This window comes from Cherax quadricarinatus, chromosome 56 (assembly GCF_038502225.1).
Source record: "Cherax quadricarinatus isolate ZL_2023a chromosome 56, ASM3850222v1, whole genome shotgun sequence".
Taxonomy (NCBI): Eukaryota; Metazoa; Arthropoda; class Malacostraca; order Decapoda; family Parastacidae; genus Cherax; species Cherax quadricarinatus.
Window position 1 is genome coordinate 6,061,045 of NC_091347.1, and position 23,831 is coordinate 6,084,875.

Below are 23,831 nucleotides of genomic sequence, written 5' to 3' on the forward strand. Positions count from 1 at the left end.
GTCGGTCTGGAGTTTCATGATTCTCTGACCGTGGGTTTTATCCCACCTGTGGTATGGTTTGTTTGCAATCGTGTCAAGTGCGTGAGGGTCGATGTGCTGGACACCTGGGTCACCCTAGGTAGACTTACTCTCCTACACACAAGAGTGCAAGTGTGTGTGGTACGGTGTACCTGCCATTACCACCAAGGTTAAGCATATGGCCAGAACAAATTGCGTCACCACCTATTTAGTTACTCTGAACTGAGGGGAGGAAGGAGGAAGGTTTGGGTAAGAGTGAGTGATCGTACTCTTAATCTTTATACTGCCGAAGGTTTTAAAATAAGTGCCCTCAGTGCTTGCAGTTCTGAAAAAAAAATTGATCTTACCAAATGTTCTTCATAAAGTGCAATAATAAAATATGAGTGACAATTAGTAGTGCTTGCAGAGATACGAAGGCTGGAAGGAGAATAGCTACGTTTTCATATAATATTTATTTATTGATCAATAACATGCCCAGAACTGTTTTTTAGAGTTGTGGATGAGTGGAACAAGCTCCCGAGTACAGTTATTGAGGGTGAAACGTTGTGTAGTTTTAAAAATAGGTTAGATAAATACATGAGTGGGTGTGGGTGGGTGTGAGTTGGACCTGACTAGATTGTGCTGGTGGGTCTGGTACAGTGCTCCATCCTTGAGTGGGGATGACCAGACTGGGTGGGTCATTGAGATAATCCGGGGGGTGGGTCATTGGCCTAATCCGGGGAGGGGGGACATGGACCTGCTCCGCATGGGTCAGTAGGCCTGTTGCAGTGTTCCTTCTTTCTTATGTTATTATCTGATGTAGGCCTAACTATGCCGATCACGACCATTTTCGAGGGCTTAAGATTCACATACAAATTTACGTCAATAATATTTCCCAAGTTAGCGGGTTAGGAAATATACTGAGTGAAGGCCTTAACCTGGACCCATTCCCTCTACTGTATGTAGTCCATGAGTGCAGAGAGACGAGTGTATAACATGTGTGTCACGTGAAGTGGCCGAGGCACCTAGGTGTGTCGAGGGGTGAGGCCTGACACAGTGAGCACCGCAGCTGGGGATTACCACTCTCCCGGAGGACTGCTAGTCACTGAACTTTTATTTTTGTTGTTTCCCTTGTATATATCTCCTACCTAGCCACCATCACCCATCCTCCTTTTTCTTATTTTCCACTATTTTTTTTTATAACTAATGTTTTTGTTCGGGATACAGGGACGAGGGAACGAACGTGGCGATACTTCCCAGGGCGACTGACCCGACCACTGTGGTCGGGAGTGTTCACCAGCGGAAAAAGATCAAAACTCCGTTTACCTACATAACATCTGTGGCTCTGCTACCCAAAGCCCTGGACGGGAAGGCAAGGTAAAAAATGACTCCTGAAATCCGAACTGTGGTCATTAAGATCGAATGGTACACATTTGTTGGCTAGACGAGGTGCGAAGGTATCAGAGAGGTTTTGGGTGACCCAGAGTTAACATTACCAAGATTTCAACCATACTGCAACAAAATGTCCTCGTAAAGATAATCCAACAAGATGTGCTTTTGGAAATAAATGGTATAAAATACCGACACAATGGAAATATAAACACAAATGCAGTGTTTACTTGTGTCTTGAAAAAGCCCACTGTGTGGGTGAAACGTTGTCAATAAAGGATCACATTATACTGCATTTGTGTTTATATTTCCAAGATGTGCTTTTTGTGTTGATCAGGAGTCTGGAAACTGACAATATATCACCTCCCTCTTGTGATGAAAATGGTTTTGAAAACCGACAAGTTGAGGGATGAGACACTTGTGCAACATCTGGATATCTTTACTGAGAAACGTTTCGCCAGCCAGTGGCTTCTTCAGTCTAATACAAAAAATAACAACGGAAAATGAGGAGTTTGAGATAATCAGTCCCTTTGGCTGGAGTCCATGTGTTGTTGATGGACTGAACACATCGACTCCAGGCTGAGGGACTGATTACCTCAAAATCCTCATCTTCCACTGTTATTCGCTGTACTGTACTGAAGAAGCCAAGGGCTGGCGAAACGTTTCCCCAACATTCCTGAATAAAGATTCCCTGTTGCGTCTCTGTCCCGCCAGAGATGCACCTCAAGAGTGTGTAATTCACCACACTGTAACCTGTTCAACCTGTCCAGAGATGGTGTCGCAGCACCACAAAATAATGGGGGGAATATAAGCTCTACAGTCTGAAAAACACTGCCAAAAGTTCTCCTCGGGCTCTTCCAAACCCTCGAAGGTGGCATTATTGAAAATCCGTCCAATTAAACAGAACATTATGCACGTTTATTGAGCTTGTAAACGAGTGTTATCTCGGTGACAGATGCACGAGGGAAACATGGCTGATGAAGACTGATAAAGTAGTGGTTGCAGCTGCTCTCACCTCATGTCTGCTCTGAGTTATCACATTCCACTACACATTTGCCCACTTTCTACTAGCCACCACTAACCAGACCAACATTCTACCATTTACTACATTATTGACTAAACATTTCACCATCTATTACAACCAAGATCAACATTCCACCATTTACTATAAACCATACCAACATTCTACCATCTGCTACAAAGAAGACCAACATTCTACCATCTGCTACAAAAAAGACCAACATTCTACCATCTGCTACAGAAAAGACCAACATTCTACCATCTGCTACAAAAAAGACCAACATTCTACCATCTGCTACAAAAAAGATCAACATTCTACCATCTGCTACAAAAAAGATCAACATTCTACCATCTACTACAAAAAAGACCAACATTCTACCATCTACTACAAAAAAGACAAACATTCTACCATCTACTACAAAAAAGACCAACATTCTACTATCTGCTACAAACAAAACCAATATTCTACCATCAATTACATTTCTGACTAAACATTCTATCCACTACAAACAAGATCAACATTCTACCGTCTACAAACTAGACCAACATTGTACCATTACTACAAAAACATTCTATCATTTACTACAAGCAAGACCAAAATTCTACAAACTAAATCAACTCTCTACCATCTACTACAAACAAGACCAACATTCTATCATCAATTACAAACAAGACTCCATACAGTTTCAAGAACAGGTACGAAAGGGCCCACGAGGCTAGGGGTTGAAACCTGTACAGAAGCCAGGATAAGGGCCCTAGAATATGAGGTAAAAAGTCTGAAGCGAGTCACAGAGTTATTGCCAAGAGATGACATAGTACCTGAAGCAGGTACAACCCCTGCTGGATGTGGAGCCCAATGGCAAGGAAGGAGACATGACATATGCTAAGGCCCTACCAGACCACTAAGCAGGGCTGTGGAATGAAGGGGGAGAAGGTGGGGACAGGGTTAGGTCCTATGCAGAGGCACAACCATGCCACCAAGAACTACAAGAAAAAATAAGGGAAACTGTGGACATATACAAATGAGACCCAGAGGCACAGAGTGAAAGACAATGGGAGGAGGAAAGAGAGGGATCAGTGTTCATTCGTGGGCTTCTGGAGAGCGAGAGGACGCACAATGAAAGACAGCAGAAAGAAAAAAAGGAGATTGAAATCATCATCAAGGAAATAGGCGAGGAGGATGTGAATGAGGTAGTAAATTTTCAGAGAATTGGGGGGTACTTGAATTTAAGAAATCGTCCGGTCAAGCTGATTTTCAAGACTGAAACAGTGCGAAACAGGATCCTGCAAGAGAAACCATGACTGAAGGAATCATCAACATACAAGAGGGTGTTCCAAGACCAGGACTGAACAAAAACAGAATGGCAGCAGTTGAGGGAGAGGATGCAGATACGAAAGGGGCTAGGAAGGGAGACAAGGACAAAATCAGCAGAGGACAACCAGAGCAAGGCAAAGCAAGCACACACACAGCCACCCCACAACCAAACACACTATCCCGACCCAAACCACAAACCACACTTACAGTCCCCACCCAACACTACATCATAGAATCCCACAGCACATCACCAGGTCCCCTACCCTCACAGAACCCCCAGAACATAGTGTTGGAGAGGAAACTGAAGGCATGGTACACCAATGCTGATGGAAAACAAAGAAATGCGAGGAATGGCACGAAAGAGGCATCACCGGACATCATAGCTCTCACAGAAACCAAACTCACACGAATGACAACATGCCATCTTTCCAACAGGATATCAGATCCTGAGGAAAGATAGAGAGAACAGAGGGGGTGGAGGAGTGGCACAGCTCATCAAAAACCGATGGGATTTTGATGAGCTGGTGAGAGGAGACAGAGGAGAAGCAAGAGACTACATAATAGGAACACTTCACTCTGGAGGTCACAAGGTGGTAATTGCAGTGACATATAACCCACTACAAAGCAGTAGCAGGCCAAGGCAAGAGTATGATGAGAGTAAAAGAGCGATGGTTGACAGACTAGCTGAGGTGGCCAGAAGGGCTCAAGCGAGCAGGGAAAAGCTACTGATCGTGGGTGACTTCAACCACAAGGAAATTGACTGGGAGAACCTGGACCCACATGGGGGCCCAGAAACGTGGAGGGCTAAGATGATGGAGGTGGTACTGCAAAACCTCATGTACTAGCATGTAAGGAACACTACCAGAGAGGAGAGGATGAACCAGCAAGACTGGACCTAGCATTCACCTTGAGTAGTGCAGACATTGAGGATACCACATATGAGAGCCCCCTCAGGGCCAGTGACCATGTGGTTCTGAGCTTTGAATACATAATAGTTATAAATGGAGACAGAGGTAGGAAGGACAGAACAAGTGAAGCCAAACTACAAGAAAGGGGACTGCACAGGCATGAAGATTTTCCTACAGGGGATTCAGTGGGACAGAGAACTGGCAGGGAAGTCAGTAAATGAGATGATGGGATATGTGGCAACAATATGCAAGGAAGCTGAGGAAAAGTTTGTACTGAAGGGAAACAGAAATAACGGGTAAGTCAGGATGAACCCTTGGTTTACCCAAAGGTGTAAAGAAGCCAAAACCAAGTGTGCTAGAGAGTGGAAGAAGTATAGAAGGCAAGGAGAGAAGTCGTAGAGCCAGAAATGAATATGCACAGGTAAGAAGGGAGGCCCAACGACAATATGAAAATGACATAGCAGCAAAAGCCAAATCTGAACCAAAGCTGTTGTACAGCCACATCAGGAGGAAAACAACAGTCAAGGACCAGGTAATCAGGCTAAGGAAGGAGGAGACATCACAAGAAGTGACTGTGAAGTATGTGAGGAACTCAACATGAGATTCAAAGAAGTGTTCACAGACAAGACAGAAGGGACTCCAGAAAGATGGAGAGGTGGGGTACACCACCAAGTGTTGGACACAATACATACAACTGAGGAAGAAGTGAAGAGGCTGCTGAGTGAGCTAGATACCTCAAAGGCGAATACCTGAGGTATGGAAGACAGCAAACGTAGTCACAATCTTTAAAAAAGGAGACAGACATGAAGCATTAAACTACAGACCAGTGTCACTGACATGTATAGTATGCAAAGTCATGGAGGAGATTATTAGAAGAAGAGTGGTGGAACACCTAGAAAGGAATGAGCTTATGAATGACAGCCAACATGGTTTCAGTGACAGGAAATCCTGTGTCACAAACCTACTGGAGTTCTCTGACAGCAGTAAAACAAGAGAAAGAGGGATGGGTAGATTGCATTTTCTTGGACTAAGAAGGTGTTTGACACAGTTCCACACAAGAGATTAGTGCAAAAGCTGAAGAACCAGGTAGGGATAACAGGGAAGGTGCTACAATGGATCAGGGAATACTTGTCAGGAAGACAACAGCGAGTCATGGTACGTGGGGAGGTGTCAGACTGGGCACCTGTGACGAGTGGAGTTCCACAGGGGTCAGTCCTGGGACCAGTGCTGTTTCTGGTATTTGTGAATGACATGACAGAAGGAGTAGACACCGAAGTGTCCCTGTTTGCAGATGATGTGAAGTTGATGAGAAGAATTCAATCAGTCGAGGACCAGGCAGAACTACAAAGGGATCTGGACAGGCTGCAGGCCAGGTCCAGCAATTGGCTCCTGGAGTTCAACCCCACCAAGTGCAAAGTCATGAAGATTGGGGAAGGGCAAAGAAGACTGCAGACGGAGTGCAGTCTAGGGGGCCAGAGACTACAAACCTCACTCAAGAAAAAGGATCTTGGGGCGAGTATAACACCAGGCACATATCCCGAGGCACACATCAACCAAATAACTGCTGCAGCATATAGGCGTGTAGTTAACCAAAGAGCAGCATTCCGTTATCTTAATAAGGAATTGTTCAGGACCCTGTGCACTGTGTACGTCAGGCCCATATTGGAGTATGCAGCACCAGTTTGGAACCCACACCTAGCAAAGCACGTAAAGAAACTAGAGGAAGTGCAAAGGTTTGCAACAAGACTAGTCTCGGCACTAATGGGTATGTCCTATGAGGAGAGGTTAAGGGAAATCTACCTGACAACACTGGAGGACAGGAGAGATAGGGGGAACATGATAATGATATATAAAATACCGAGAGGAATTGACAAGGTGGACAGAGACAGGATGTTCCAGAAATGGGACACAGTAACAAGGGGCCACAGCTGGAAGTTGAAGACTAAGATGAATCACAGGGATGTTAGGAAGTATTTCTTCCCTCACAGAGTTGTTAGGAAGTGGAATAATCTGAGAAGTGATGTACTGGAGGCAGAATCCACACATAGCTTTAAGAAGAGGTATGAAAAAGCTCATGGAGCAGGAAGAGTGATGACCCAGTAGCGGTCAGTGAAGAGCGGGGCCAGGAGCTGTGAATCGACCCCTGCAACCACAACAAGGTGAGTACAACGAGGCGAGTACATAGACATATACACACACACCCTTATAGGTAAACACATATATACATACGCTTATATGCAAACACACACACACAGCTAAGGGTAATGTCCTACGAAGAAAGGTTAAGGGAAATCGGCCTGACGACACTGGAGGACAGGAGGGTTAGGAGACACATACAAAATACTGCATGGTATAGGCAAGGTTAACACAAACAGGATGTTCCAGAGAGGGGACACAGAAACATGGGCTCATACTTGGAAGTTGAAGACTCAGGTAAGTCAAAGGGATGTTAGGAAGTATTTCTTCAGTCATAGAGTAGTTAGGAGTAGTCTAGGAAGTGAGGTAGTGGAGGCAGGAACCATACATAGCTTTAAGATAAGGTATGATAAAGCTCATGGACAGGGAGAGGACCTAGTAGTGTTCAATGCAACTACAATTAGGCGAGTACACACACACACACACACACACACACACACACACACACACACAAATACACAAATACACACACACACACACACACACACACACACACAGATGAGGAGGGAGGCCCAGCGACAGTACGAAAATGACATAGCATCGAAAGTCAAGTCTGACCCGAAACTGCTGTTTAGCCACATTAGGAGAAAGACAACAAACAAAGACCAGGTGATCAGCCTGAGGAAAGAAGGTGGGGAACTCACAATAAACGACCAAGAGGTAAGCGAGGAGCTCAACACGAGATTTAAGGAAGTGTTTACAGTGGAGACGGGAAGGACTCTGGGAAGACAGGACAGAGGGGGACACCAACAGTGCTTAATGATATGTACACAACTGAGGAGGAGGTGAAAAAGCTGCTAAGTGACCTTGATACCTCAAAGGCAATGGGACCAGACAACATCTCCCCGTGGGTCCTCAGGGAGGGAGCAGATATACTGTGTGTGCCAATAACCACAGTCTTCAACACATCCCTTGAAACTGGGCAACTACCTGAGGTACGGAAGACCGCAAATGTAGTTCCCATTTTTAAAAAAGGAGACAGAAAAGAGGCACTAAATCACAGATCAGTCACTGACGTGTATAGTATGCAAAGTCATGGAGAAGATTATCAGGAGGAGAGTAGTGGAGCACCTGGAACGGAATAAGATTATGAACGACAACCAACACGGATTCATGGAAGGCAAATTCTGTGTCACAAACCTTCTGGAGTTTTATGACAAAGTTACAGAAGTAAGACACGAGAGAGAGAGGGATGGGTTGATTGCATTTTCTTGGACTGCAAGAAGGCTTTCGACAGTTCTTCATAAGAGACTAGTGCAGAAACTAGAGGATCAGGCGCGTATAACAGGAAGGGCAATGCAATGGATCAGAGAATACCTGAAAGGGAGGCAACAACGAGTCATGGTACGGGATGAGGTATCACAGTGGGCACCTGTGACGAGCGGGGTCCCACAAAGGTCGGTCCTAGGACCAGTGCTATTTTTGGTATATGTGAATGACATGATGGAAGGGATAGACTCAGAGGTGTCCCTGTTCGCAAATGATGTGAAGTTAATGAGGAGAATTAAATCAGATGAGGATCAGGCAGGACTTCAAAGAGACCTGGACAGGCTGGACACCTGGTCCAGCAACTGGTTTCTTGAATTTAACCCCCCCAAATGCAAAGTCATGAAGATCAGGGAAGGGCAAAGAAGACCGCAGACAGAGTATAGGCTAGGTGGCCAAGGACTGCAAACCTCGCTCAAGGAGAAAGGTCTTGGGGTGACCATAACACCGAGCATGTCTCCGGAGGCACACATCAACCAGATAACTGCTCCAGCATATGGGTGCCTGGCAAACCTGAGAATTGCGTTCCGATACCTTAGTAAGGAATCGTTCAAGACAATGTACACTGTGTACATCAGGCCCATAATGGAGTATGCAGCACCAGTTTGGAACCCACACCTGGTCAAGCACGTCAAGAAATTAGAGAAAGTGCAAAGGTTTGCAACAAGACTTGTTCCGGAGCTCAGGGGTATGTCCTACAAAGAAAGGATGAGGGAAATCGGACTGACGACATTGGATGACAGGAGGGTCATGGGAGACATGATAACGACATACACAATACTGCGTGGAATAGATAAGGTGGACAGAGACAAGTTGTTCCAGAGATGGGACACAGAAACAACGGGTTACAATTGGAAGCTGAAGACTCAGACGAGTCAGAGGGATGTTAGGAAGTGTCTTCAGTCAGAGTCGTCAGGAAGTGGAATAGCCTAGCAAGTGATGTAGTGGATGCAGGAACCATACATAGCTTTAAGGCGAGGTATGACAAAGCTCAGGAAGCAGAGAGACGACCTAGTAGCGATTAGTGAAGAGGCGTGACCAGGAGCTGAGTCTCGACCCCTGCAACCACAATTAGGTGAGTACAATTAGGCGAGTACACACACAGGTATGATAAAGCTCATGGTGCAGGGAGAGTGACCCAATAACGGCCAGTGAAGAGGCGAGGCCAGGAGCTATGGCGACCCCCCCCCCTGCAACTACAATTAGGTGAGTACACACACACATACACAGCACCAGTTTGGAACCCACACCTGGTCAAACACGTCAAGAAATTAGAGAAAGTGCAAAGGTTTGCACCAAGGCTAGTTCCAGAGCTAAGGGGAATGTCCGACGAAGAAAGGTGAAGGGAAATCTGTCTGACGACACTGGAGGACAGGAGGGTCAGGGGAGACATGATAACGACATACAAAATACTGCGTGGAATAGCTAAGGTGGACAGAGACAGGTTGTTCCAGAGATGGGACACAGAAACAAGGGGTCACAATTGGAAGCTGAAGACTCAGATAAGTCAAAGGGATGTTAGGAAGTATTTCTTCAGTCATAGAGAGTCGAGCAAGCGATGTAGTGGAGGCAGGAACCATACATAGTTTTAAGATGAGGTATGATAAAGCTCATGGAGCACGGAGAGGGGACCCAGTAACGGTCAGTGAAGAGGCGGGGCCAGGAGCCGAGTCTCGACCCCTGCAACCACAATTAGGTGAGTACACACACACACACACACACACTACACACTACACACACACACTACACACACTACACACACACACTACACACACACTACACACACACTACACACACACTACACACACACTACACACACACACACGCACGCACGCACACGCGCACGCACACACAATCCATGGTGACCTGAATAGGTTACAAACACCGCTGCGACAAAAGTCTGCAGAAGTGAACGCCAGTAAATGCAAGGTGAAGAGAACAAGAAAAGAAGGTAGGACACCAGAGCTTTCACTTAAAGAGCAAAGTAATGTAAATGTTTGTTAAAACAGCAACAGTGTATAAGATGTATTTTAGTTACCGAGTTATTCCAGGACAGCCCCATGTACTCCACACTCCCATGTACTCCACAGTCCCATGTACTCCACAGCCCCATGTACTCCACAGTCCCATGTACTCCACAGTCCCATGTACTCCACAGTCCCATGTACTCCACAGTCCCATGTACTCCACAGTCCCATGTACTCCACAGTCCCATGTACTCCACACTCCCATGTACTCCACACTCCCATGTACTCCACACTCCCATGTACTCCACAGTCCCATGTACTCCACAGTCCCATGTACTCCACAGTCCCATGTACTCCACAGTCCCATGTACTCCACAGTCCCATGTACTCCACAGTCCCATGTACTCCACAGTCCCATGTACTCCACAGTCCCATGTACTCCACAGTCCCATGTACTCCACAGTCCCATGTACTCCAGTCCCATGTACTCCACAGTCCCATGTACTCCACAGTCCCATGTACTCCACAGTCTCCTGTACTTCACAGTCCCATGTACTCCACAGTCCCATGTACTCCACAGTCCCATGTACTCCACAGTCCCATGTACTCCACAGTCCCATGTACTCCACAGTCTCCTGTACTCCACAGCCCCATGTACTCCACAGCCCCATGTACTCCACAGCCCCATGTACTCCACAGCCCCAAGTATCTTCCGCTTCCATCAACTTTTCTGTACTTGACTGAAGAAGCCTACTGTGTAGGCGAAACGTTTCATAATAAAGATACCTAACTGTTGCATATGTGTCTTACCTAACAACCTGTCGGTATTTTATATCATTTTAATGTTCTACCACTATTACTACCACCAGTATTACAACTACCACTACTACTACCACCAGTATTACAACTACCACTACTACTACCACCAGTATTACAACTACCACTACTACTACCACCAGTATTACAACTACCACTATTACTACCACCAGTATTACAACTACCACTACTAATACCACCAGTATTACAACTACCACTACTACTACCACCAGTATTACAACTACCACTACTACTACCACCAGTATTACAATTACCACTACTACTACCACCAGTATTACAACTACCACTACCAACAGTATTACAATTACCACTACTACTACCACCAGTATTACAACTACCACTACTACTACCATCAGTATTACAACTACCACTACCACCAGTATTACAACTACCACTACTACTACCACCAGTATTACAACTACCACTACTAATACCACCAGTATTACAACTACCACTACTACTACCACCAGTATTACAACTACCACTACTACTACCACCAGTATTACAACTACCACTACTACTATCACCAGTATTACAACTACCACTACTACTACCACCAGTATTACAACTACCACTACTACTACCACCAGTATTACAACTACCACTACTACTACCACCAGTATTACAACTACCACTACTACTACCACCAGTATTACAACTACCACTACTACCACCAGTATTACAACTACCACTACTACTACCACCAGTATTACAACTACCACTACTACTACCACCAGTATTACAACTACCACTACTACTACCACCAGTATTACAACTACCACTACTACTACCACCAGTATTACAACTACCACTACTACTATCACCAGTATTACAACTACCACTACTACTACCACCAGTATTACAACTACCACTACTACTACCACCAGTATTACAACTACCACTACTACTACCACCAGTATTACAACTACCACTACTACCACCAGTATTACAACTACCACTACTACTACCACCAGTATTACAACTACCACTACTACTACCACCAGTATTACAACTACCACTATTACTACCACCAGTATTACAACTACCACTACTAATACCACCAGTATTACAACTACCACTACTACTACCACCAGTATTACAACTACCACTACTACTACCACCAGTATTACAACTACCACTACTACTATCACCAGTATTACAACTACCACTACTACTACCACCAGTATTACAACTACCACTACTACTACCACCAGTATTACAACTACCACTACTACTACCACCAGTATTACAACTACCACTACTACCACCAGTATTACAACTACCACTACTACTACCACCAGTATTACAACTACCACTACTACTACCACCAGTATTACAACTACCACGACTACTACCACCAGTATTACAACTACCACTACTACTACCACCAGTATTACAACTACCACTACTACTATCACCAGTATTACAACTACCACTACTACTATCACCAGTATTACAACTACCACTACTACTACCACCAGTATTACAACTACCACTACTACTACCACCAGTATTACAAATACCACTACTACTACCACCAGTATTACAACTACCACTACCAACAGTATTACAACTACCACTACTACTACCACCAGTATTACAACTACCACTACTACCACCAGTATTACAACTACCACTACTACTACCACCAGTATTACAACTACCACTACTACCACCAGTATTACAACTACCACTACTACTACCACCAGTATTACAACTACCACTACTACTACCACCAGTATTACAACTACCACTATTACTACCACCAGTATTACAACTACCACTATTACTACCACCAGTATTACAACTACCACTACTACTACCACCAGTATTACAACTACCACTACTACTATCACCAGTATTACAACTACCACTATTACTACCACCAGTATTACAACTACCACTACTACTACCACCAGTATTACAACTACCACTACTACTACCACCAGTATTACAACTACCACTACTACTACCATCAGTATTACAACTACCACTACTACTACTCCACAGTCCCATGTACTCCACAGTCCCATGTACTCCACAGCCCCATGTACTCCACAGTCCCCTGTACTCCACAGTCCCCTGTACTCCACAGTCCCCTGTACTCCACAGTCCCCTGTACTCCACAGTCCCCTGTACTCCACACTCCCCTGTACTCCACACTCCCCTGTACTCCACACTCCCCTGTACTCCACACTCCCCTGTACTCCACACTCCCCTGTACTCCACACTCCCCTGTACTCCACACTCCCCTGTACTCCACACTCCCCTGTACTCCACACTCCCCTGTACTCCACACTCCCCAGTACTCCACAGTCCCATGTACTTCCACTTGTTCCTTAGTTTCAATAATTATATATATATATATATATATATATATATATATATAAATATATATATATATATATATATATGCAATAAGATCACAGTAAACAGGTGATTTCAGAATATGCAAAACAACCACTCTGAAAGAATAGAGACATTCCAAGCGCTTTCGTGACTACTCACATTATCAAGGAACTATGAAAGTAAAGCATCCAAGGGAGGTATATAAGGAGGTCTGGCCAACACCTCACTATCAGATCCCACAACGGTTAAACACCTGACGCGCGCCGGCCCAACTGGACAGGTCCTTTGCACAACCACCAACAAACTATTCTACCCAAGAAAATTTTTAAAATTATTATTTGTCCAGTGTATTATTAAATTCTTCCCAAATTCTATTAATTATAAATGGATCTAATTTATATAAACCGAAGGAAATATTCATATTATTGTCAAAACTGCTTTTTATGAAACAAGATTCAATTATATTCCTGTCGACCATGGACTTGCTTGATACTACTTTCTCAACTTTTTGAAAATCAATTGGATGGTTAAAATCTCTTACATGAATAAATAGAGCATTGGAATCTTGTCCAGTTCTAATGCTATATTTATGTTGTTTTAATCTTAGTTCGAGATTTTTACCAGTTTGACCGTAATAAACTTTATCGCAAATTTTACAAGGAATCTTATAGACACATCCATCAGCATTTTGGGGGGAATTCTTTATCAAAAGTTTTTTTTACTGTATCAAGATTTTTGAATACAACTTTAATATTAAAAGTCTTAAGAAGAGAAGGCATATCAACCAAGTTTTCATGGTAAGGGAGAACCAACATATTTTTAGTTGAATAAGGCTGGTTGTCCGTTTTTGGATTATAAAAAGTGTTCCTAGCAACTTTAAAAGATTTATCAATTACATTTCTTGGGTATTTTAAATCATTACCTATTTCATAAATTTTGGATATTTCTTCATCTATGAACTCAGGACTACAAATTCGTAAAGTTCTCAAAAACATTGATGAGAAAACAGACAGTTTGACTCTATCTTGGTGCGAGGAATAATAGTGGACATAGGAACAGTTATTTGTAGGTTTTCTGTAAATTTTAAATTTGAATTCATTATTACCCTTAATAATTAAAACATCTAGAAAAGGCAATGAGTTATTTTCTTCAAACTCAACAGTAAAGTTTATAGAATGGGCTAAGCTATTTAATTTGATGATATTTTGTGTCTTATGCCCAAAAATGTAGATATACACCATTTCCTTGGAAAATTAAATAGCTTAGCCCATTCTATAAACTTTACTGTTGAGTTTGAAGAAAATAACTCATTGCCTTTTCTAGATTCCAATCCTCTATTTATTCATGTAAGATATTTTAACCATCCAATTGATTTTCAAAAAGTTGAGAAAGTAGTATCAAGCAAGTCCATGGTCGACAGGAATATAATTGAATCTTGTTTCATAAAAAGCAGTTTTGACAATAATATGAATATTTCCTTCGGTTTATATAAATTAGATCCATTTATAATTAATAGAATTTGGGAAGAATTTAATAATACACTGGACAAATAATAATTTTAAAAATTTTCCTGGGTAGAATAGTTTGTTGGTGGTTGTGCAAAGGACCTGTCCAAGTGGCCCGGCGCGCGTCAGGTGTTTAACCGTTGTGGGATCTGATGGTGAGGTGTTGGCCAGACCCCCCTTATATACCTCCCTTGGATGCTTTACTTTCATAGTTCCTTGATAATGTGAGTAGTCACGAAAGCGCTTGGAATTTCTCTATTCTTTCGGAGTGGTTCTTTTGCATATATATATATATATATATATATATATATATATATATATATATATATATATATATATATATATATATATATTTTTTTTTTTTTTTTTTTTTTTTTCAACAAGTCGGCCGTCTCCCACCGAGGCAGGGTGACCCAAAAAAGAAAGAAAATCCCCAAAAAGAAAATACTTTCATCATCATTCAACACTTTCACCACACTCGCACATTATCACTGTTTTTGCAGAGGTGCTCAGAATACAACAGTCTAGAAGCATACACATATAAAGATACACAACATATCCCTCCAAACTGCCAATATCCCAAACCCCTCCTTTAAAGTGCAGGCATTGTACTTCCCATTTCCAGGACTCAAGTCCGACTATATGAAAATAACCGGTTTCCCTGAATCCCTTCACTAAATATTACCCTGCTCACACTCCAACAGATCGTCAGGTCCCAAGTACCATTCGTCTCCATTCACTCCTATCTAACACGCTCACGCACGCTTGCTGGAAGTCCAAGCCCCTCGCCCACAAAACCTCCTTTACCCCCTCTCTCCAACCCTTTCGAGGACGACCCCTACCCCGCCTTCCTTCCCCTATAGATTTATATGCTTTCCATGTCATTCTACTTTGATCCATTCTCTCTAAATGACCAAACCACCTCAACAACCCCTCTTCTGCCCTCTGACTAATACTTTTATTAACTCCACACCTTCTCCTAATTTCCACACCGAATTTTCTGCATAATATTTACACCACACATTGCCCTTAAACAGGACATCTCCACTGCCTCCAACCGTCTCCTCGCTGCTGCATTTACCACCCAAGCTTCACACCCATATAAAAGTGTTGGTACTACTATACTTTCATACATTCCCTTCTTTGCCTCCATAGATAACGTTTTTTGACTCCACATATACCTCAACGCACCACTCACCTTTTTTCCCTCATCAATTCTATGATTAACCTCATCCTTCATAAATCCATCCGCCGACACGTCAACTCCCAAGTATCTGAAAACATTCACTTCTTCCATACTCCTCCTCCCCAATTTGATATCCAATTTTTCTTTATCTAAATCATTTGACACCCTCATCACCTTACTCTTTCTATATATATATATATATATATATATATATATATATATATATATATATATATATATATATATATATATATATATATATATATATATATATCACGCCCCAGCTCTGAGGAGCTGGATGAGATTTTCGCCTTATAATCGGTGATACACACGTAACAACATGTACCGTATATGCTACCTTTATATCAACAATGTATCTCTTAAATCTTCTGTACCATATTATGTAATAAAATATTCCTATTGGTAAAAAAAAATATACTAAAAGATGGGGTGGTAGGGGAAGTGGAATATTCAAACGGCTTCAGGAAGAAATCCAAATATTCTTCCTTGAAGTCTTTTTATGCACTTCTCCGAGGCAATGGGTCCCACAATTTACACCAGAGGTGGACCCCATCCTATATACATATATATATATATATATATATATATATATATATATATATATATATATATATATATATTATATATATATATATATATATTTATATATTTATTTATTTAATTTCTTTATTAACACACTGGCAGATTCCCACCAAGGCAGGGTGACCCGAAAAAGAAAAACTTTCACCATCATTTACTCCATCACTGTCTTGCCAGAAGGGTGCTTTACACTACAGTTTTTAAACTGCAACATTAACACCCCTCCTTCAGAGTTCAGGCACTGTACTTCCCATCTCCAGGACTCAAGTTCGGCCTGCCGGTTACCCTGAATCCCTTCATAAATGTTACTTTGCTCACACTCCAACAGCACGTCAAGTATTAAAAACCATTTGTCTCCATTCACTCCTATCAAACACGCTCACGTATGCCCGCAGGAAGTCCAAGCCCCTCGTACACAAAACCTCCTTTACCCCCTCCCTCCAACCTTTCCTAGGCCGACCCCTACCCCGCCTTCCTTCCACTACAGACTGATACACTCTTGAAGTCATTCTGTTTCGCTCCATTCTCTCTACATGTCCGAACCACCTCAACAACTCTTCCTCATCCCTCTGGACACCAGTTTTGGCAATCCCGCACCTCCTCCCAACTTCCAAACTACGAATTCTCTGCATTATATTCACACCACACATTGCCCTCAGACATGACATCTCCACTGCCTCCAGCTTTCTCCTCGTTGCAACATTCATCACCCATGCTTCACACCCATATAAGAGCGTTGGTAAAACTATACTCTCATACATTCCCCTCTTTGCCTCCAAGGACAAAGTTCTTTGTCTCCACAGACTCCTAAGTGCACCACTCACTCTTTTCCCCTCATCAATTCTATGATTCACCTCATCTTTCATAGACCCATCCGCTGACACGTCCACTCCCAAATATCTGAATACATTCACCTCCTCCATACTCTCTCCCTCCAATCTGATATTCAATCTCTCATCACCTAATCTTTTTGTTATCCTCATAACCTTACTCTTTCCTGTATTCACCTTTAATTTTCTTCTTTTGCACACCCTACCAAATTCATCCACCAATCTCTGCAACTTCTCTTCAGAATCTCCCAAGAGCACAGTGTCATCAGCAAAGAGCAGCTGTGACAACTCCCACTTTGTGTGTGATTCTTTATCTTTTAACTCCACGCCTCTTGTCAAGACCCTCGCATTTACTTCTCTTACAACCCCATCTATAAATATATTAAACAACCACGGTGACATCACACATCCTTGTCTAAGGCCTACTTTTACTGGGAAAAAATTTCCCTCTTTCATACATACTCTAACTTGAGCCTCACTATCCTCGTAAAAACTCTTCACTGCTTTCAGTAACCTACCTCCTACACCATACACTTGCAACATCTGCCACATTGCCCCCCTATCCACCCTGTCATACGCCTTTTCCAAATCCATAAATGCCACAAAGACCTCTTTAGCCTTATCTAAATACTGTTCACTTATATGTTTCACTGTAAACACCTGGTCCACACACCCCCTACCTTTCCTAAAGCCTCCTTGTTCATCTGCTATCCTATTCTCCGTCTTACTCTTAATTCTTTCAATAACAACTCTACCATACACTTGACCAGGTATACTCAGCAGACTTATCCCCCTATAATTTTTTGCACTCTCTTTTATCCCCTTTGCCTTTATACAAAGGAACTATGCATGCTCTCTGCCAATCCCTAGGTACCTTACCCTCTTCCATACATTTATTAAATAATTGCACCAACCACTCCAAAACTATATCCCCACCTGCTTTTAACATTTCTATCTTTATCCCATCAATCCCGGCTGCCTTACCCCCTTTCATTTTACCTACTGCCTCACGAACTTCCCCCACACTCACAACTGGCTCTTCCTCACTCCTACAAGATGTTATTCCTCCTTGTCCTATACACGAAATCACAGCTTCCCTATCTTCATCAACATTTAACAATTCCTCAAAATATTCCCTCCATCTTCCCAATACCTCTAACTCTCCATTTAATAACTCTCCTCTCCTATTTTTTACTGACAAATCCATTTGTTCTCTAGGCTTTCTTAACTTGTTAATCTCACTCCAAAACTTTTTCTTATTTTCAAAAAAAATTGTTGATAACATCTCACCCACTCTCTCATTTGCTCTCTTTTTACATTGCTTCACCACTCTCTTAACCTCTCTCTTTTTCTCCATATACTGTTCCCTCCTTGCATCACTTCTACTTTGTAAAAACTTCTCATATGCTAACTTTTTCTCCCTTACTACTCTGTTTACATCATCATTCCACCAATCGCTCCTCTTCCCTCCCGCACCCACTTTCCTGTAACCACAAACTTCTGCTGAACACTCTAACACTACATTTTTAAACCTACCCCATACCTCTTCGACCCCAATGCCTATGCTCTCATTAGCCCATCTATCCTCCAATAGCTGTTTATATCTTACCCTATCTGCCTCCTCTTTTAGTTTATAAACCTTCACCTCTCTCTTCCCTGATACTTCTATTCTCCTTGTATCCCATCTACCTTTTACTCTCAGTGTAGCTACAACTAGAAAGTGATCTGATATATCTGTGGCCCCTCTATAAACATGTACATCCTGAAGTCTACTCAACAGTCTTTTATCTACCAATACATAATCCAACAAACTACTGTCATTTCGCCCTACATCATATCTTGTATACTTATTTATCCTCTTTTTCTTAAAATATGTATTACCTATAACTAAACCCCTTTATATACAAAGTTCAATCAAAGGGCTCCCATTATCATTTACACCTGGCACCCCAAACTTACCTACCACACCCTCTGTAAAAGTTTCTCCTACTTTAGCATTCAGGTCCCCTACCACAATTACTCTCTCACTTGGTTCAAAGGCTCCTATACATTCACTTAACATCTCCCAAAATCTCTCTCTCTCCTCTGCATTCCTCTCTTCCCCAGAATATATATATATATATATATATATATATATATATATATATATATATATATATATATATATATATATATATATATATATATATATATATATATATAAGAGAGAGAGAGAGAAGATCGCAGTCAGGACTCGATACTGCTATTGGGACGGTCAAGAATCCCAGGTAGCGCTCTTATCCACTCAGCCACAAATGACACACAAGCTGGGCAATGGCTTGTGAACCAGGCTGTCCAGCTTATGTTGCAGAGTGGATAAGAGCGCTGCCCGGGAATCTTGACCGCCTCAGTAGAAGTATCCAGTCCTGCTGACTGTGATCTTCCTCTGTATATACCCGCTTGTTTCTGCGTGGTGCATTGATTATATATATATATATAATGTCGTGCCGAACAGGTAAAACTTGAGATTTTGGCTTAAATAGTAACGCTCTTCTTGCCGAATAAGGCAAGCGAAAATTTGTGTATGCAATAATTTGGCAAAAATAATTCTGAGCCTAACGGAAAAAAAATATTTCATTGTGTTTATTATTAAGTTGGATTAGGCTAAATTAAATTGCGCTTGTTATAATAAGGTTAGGTAAGTTTCCTAAGGTTTTTTTGGAACAAAATTATTTTTCTTTACATTAACATAAATTAGAAAAATATATCTTTAAACGTATAAGAGAAAATTTTAGAAACGTCTTAATTTTAAATGAGTTTTTGCTAATTGACCAGTTTAACTATTACATACATGCATGCAAAATAACCACTGTGAAAAAATAGTGAACATTTGAACATTCAAGCATTGTTGAAAGACAGGACCTTAGTAATGTGTGAAGTAACGACAGCGCTTGAATGTTCACTATTCTTTCACAGTTTTTGTTTTGCATATCGTGATATAACCTGTATACATACTTATATTAATACATTTACACGAAATTAAATACATTATGGACAGTATACACAGCAAAATGTCAGAGATAAATACATATATTCAGAGATATCATTCATTAATTTTAATTCCCCATGAAGTCTGCAGACACAAACAGCAGGAAGAATGAGAATAAAGTTGAACCAGACGGGGAGGAAGAGGGAGGGGCAGGAAAGGAAGAGGAGGTTGGGATGGGAGAGAATAGGGAGGGGCAGGAAAGGAAGAGGAGGTTGGGATGGGAGAGAATAGGGAGGGGGAGCTGAGAGGAGGAAACAAAAAAAAATGGGTGTATAGCTGGACGACTTGTAGATGGTCGATGTAAAAGATGGTGAAGTAAGGGTGAGGTGGGTGGAGAGTGAAGGTCAGTCTAGCCACCTGCAGACAGCTGAGACAGGTGGTGATGGATGGGTAGGGAAGGTAGGTAGGGAGCTTACCTGTAGATAGGGGTGGTGAGGGGCTCCCTGAACCACAAGAGAAGGTAGATGTCATCATCAGGAGGGTGAGACACCTCGCAAGGCAGTGATGCTGACCCTCCCTCCACCCCTGTCACTGCCACCACCGGTACTGTCGGTAAAGAAAGTAACGTTAGTGACTAATTATACAGCTGCTGACTAAATGGGCAGTTAGTATTTAAGGAGCAAGTAATAATAACTGATTTTTCCCTACAATCTACCATATCCATAATTACTATCACATTTGCTTTGTCTGTTTCGTAAGGTGAAGTCCAGGATCTTTCCTTAATTCATGGTATAACTAACAAATCTTTGAGGACAATTGAGTTGTAGAGGTCTGAGCTTTACTCAGACCTCTACATGAGACATGGAAGGTGGTTTAGGGTACCTACAGTGAACATGGGAGGGGCCACGGAACATTAAGAGAACACCGTGTTGGCATCCAGGGTCTAAGACTCTTCAACTACTAACAAGTAACATCAAAAATATTGATGGAACAAGTGTAGAATTCTTCATGAGGAGACTGAACCTCTAACTCTGTTCAGCGCCAGATCAATCAGGTTGTGGTGACCATGTGGGCCAGCAGACGGCTAGCAGGGACAACCGGTTGAACAGGCAATCAACAGAGAAGTCTAGCCTAAGGGCGGGCTGTAAAGGTTACAAAACCCTGAAAACCATCCACAAGTACGTCACAGGTGACTTGTGGGAGGCCTCTTAGGAAGAGGAATTAAGGACCCCAAAGAAGACAAGCCACACTTGTTTGGTTTTCTTGGATTATCCGGGATTAAATCTCCGAGATTAATAATCCAAAGGCTGCAAAATACTTGTCAGTGGCAGTGATGAACCTTATCTCTTACTAAATCAAAAGCAGTGACGAACCAGCGAGGCTGGACCCTGTATTTATCATCGAGGAGGATATATACAACACTGAATATGGAATGTCCCTAGATGGAGGTACTACTGTGTTGACCTACCTGATGAAGGTGTGGGAGTGATCACTGTGTTGACCTACCTGAAGGAGGTGTGGGAGTGATCACTGTGTTGACCTACCTGAAGGAGGTGTGGGAATGATCACTGTGTTGACCTACCTGATGGAGGTGTGGGAGTGATCACTGTGTTGACCTACCTGAAGGAGGTGTGGGAGTGATCACTGTGTTGACCTACCTGATGAAGGTGTGGGAGTGATCACTGTGTTGACCTACCTGAAGGAGGTGTGGGAGTGATCACTGTGTTGACCTACCTGAAGGAGGTGTGGGAGTGATCACTGTGTTGACCTACCTGAAGGAGGTGTGGGAGTGATCACTGTGTTGACCTACCTGAAGGAGGTGTGGGAGTGATCACTGTGTTGACCTACCTGATGGAGGTGTGGGAGTGATCACTGTGTTGACCTACCTGATGAAGGTGTGGGAGTGATCACTGTGTTGACCTACCTGATGGAGGTGTGGGAGTGATCACTGTGTTGACCTACCTGATGAAGGTGTGGGAGTGATCAGTGTGTTGACCTACCTGAAGGAGGTGTGGGAGTGATCACTGTGTTGACCTACCTGAAGGAGGTGTGGGAGTGATCACTGTGTTGACCTACCTGAAGGAGGTGTGGGAGTGATCACTGTGTTGACCTACTTGATGGAGGTGTGGGAGTGATCATTGTGTTGACCTACCTGAAGGAGGTGTGGGAGTGATCACTGTGTTGACCTACCTGAAGGAGGTGTGGGAGTGATCACTGTGTTGACCTACTTGATGGAGGTGTGGGAGTGATCACTGTGTTGACCTACCTGAAGGAGGTGTGGGAGTGATCACTGTGTTGACCTACTTGATGGAGGTGTGGGAGTGATCATTGTGTTGACCTACTTGATGGAGGTGTGGGAGTGATCATTGTGTTGACCTACTTGATGGAGGTGTGGGAGTGATCATTGTGTTGACCTACTTGATGGAGGTGTGGGAGTGATCACTGTGTTGACCTACTTGATGGAGGTGTGGGAGTGATCACTGTGTTGACCTACTTGATGGAGGTGTGGGAGTGATCATTGTGTTGACCTACCTGATGGAGGTGTGGGAGTGATCACTGTGTTGACCTATTTGATGGAGGTGTGGGAGTGATCACTATGTTGACCTACTTGATGGAGGTGTGGGAGTGATCATTGTGTTGACCTACCTGATGGAGGTGTGGGAGTGATCACTGTGTTGACCTACTTGATGGAGGTGTGGGAGTGATCACTGTGTTGACCTATTTGATGGAGGTGTGGGAGTGATCACTGTGTTGACCTACTTGATGGAGGTGTGGGAGTGATCATTGTGTTGACCTACCTGATGGAGGTGTGGGAGTGATCACTGTGTTGACCTACTTGGAGGTGTGGGAGTGATCACTGTGTTGACCTACTTGATGGAGGTGTGGGAGTGATCACTGTGTTGACCTACTTGATGGAGGTGTGGGAGTGATCACTATGTTGACCTACTTGATGAAGGTGTGGGAGTGATCACTGTGTTGACCTACTTGATGGAGGTGTGGGAGTGATCACTATGTTGACCTACTTGATGGAGGTGTGGGAGTGATCACTATGTTGACCTACTTGATGGAGGTGTGGGAGTGATCACTGTGTTGACCTACCTGATGAAGGTGTGGGAGTGATCACTGTGTTGACCTACTTGATGGAGGTGTGGGAGTGATCACTGTGTTGACCTACTTGATGGAGGTGTGGGAGTGATCACTATGTTGACCTACTTGATGGAGGTGTGGGAGTGATCACTATGTTGACCTACTTGATGGAGGTGTGGGAATGATCACTGTGTTGACCTACTTGATGGAGGTGTGGGAGTGATCACTGTGTTGACCTACTTGATGGAGGTGTGGGAGTGATCACTATGTTGACCTACTTGATGGAGGTGTGGGAGTGATCACTATGTTGACCTACTTGATGGAGGTGTGGGAGTGATCACTGTGTTGACCTACTTGATGGAGGTGTGGGAGTGATCACTGTGTTGACCTACTTGATGGAGGTGTGGGAGT

At 43.0% G+C, this 23,831-nt stretch overlaps 1 protein-coding gene across 2 annotated transcripts in view; it reads right to left on the reverse strand.

The window, feature by feature from the left end:
- The window catches only part of LOC128700629 (uncharacterized), a 343,321-nt gene that overhangs the window by 241,348 nt on the left and 78,142 nt on the right, over nucleotides 1–23,831 (reverse strand). For both annotated transcript variants that reach the window (XM_070097051.1, XM_070097050.1), the window contains exon 2: nucleotides 20,810–20,939. The gene's annotated coding sequence lies outside the window, so the exon portion shown is untranslated. The remainder of the gene's footprint in view (nucleotides 1–20,809; nucleotides 20,940–23,831) is intronic.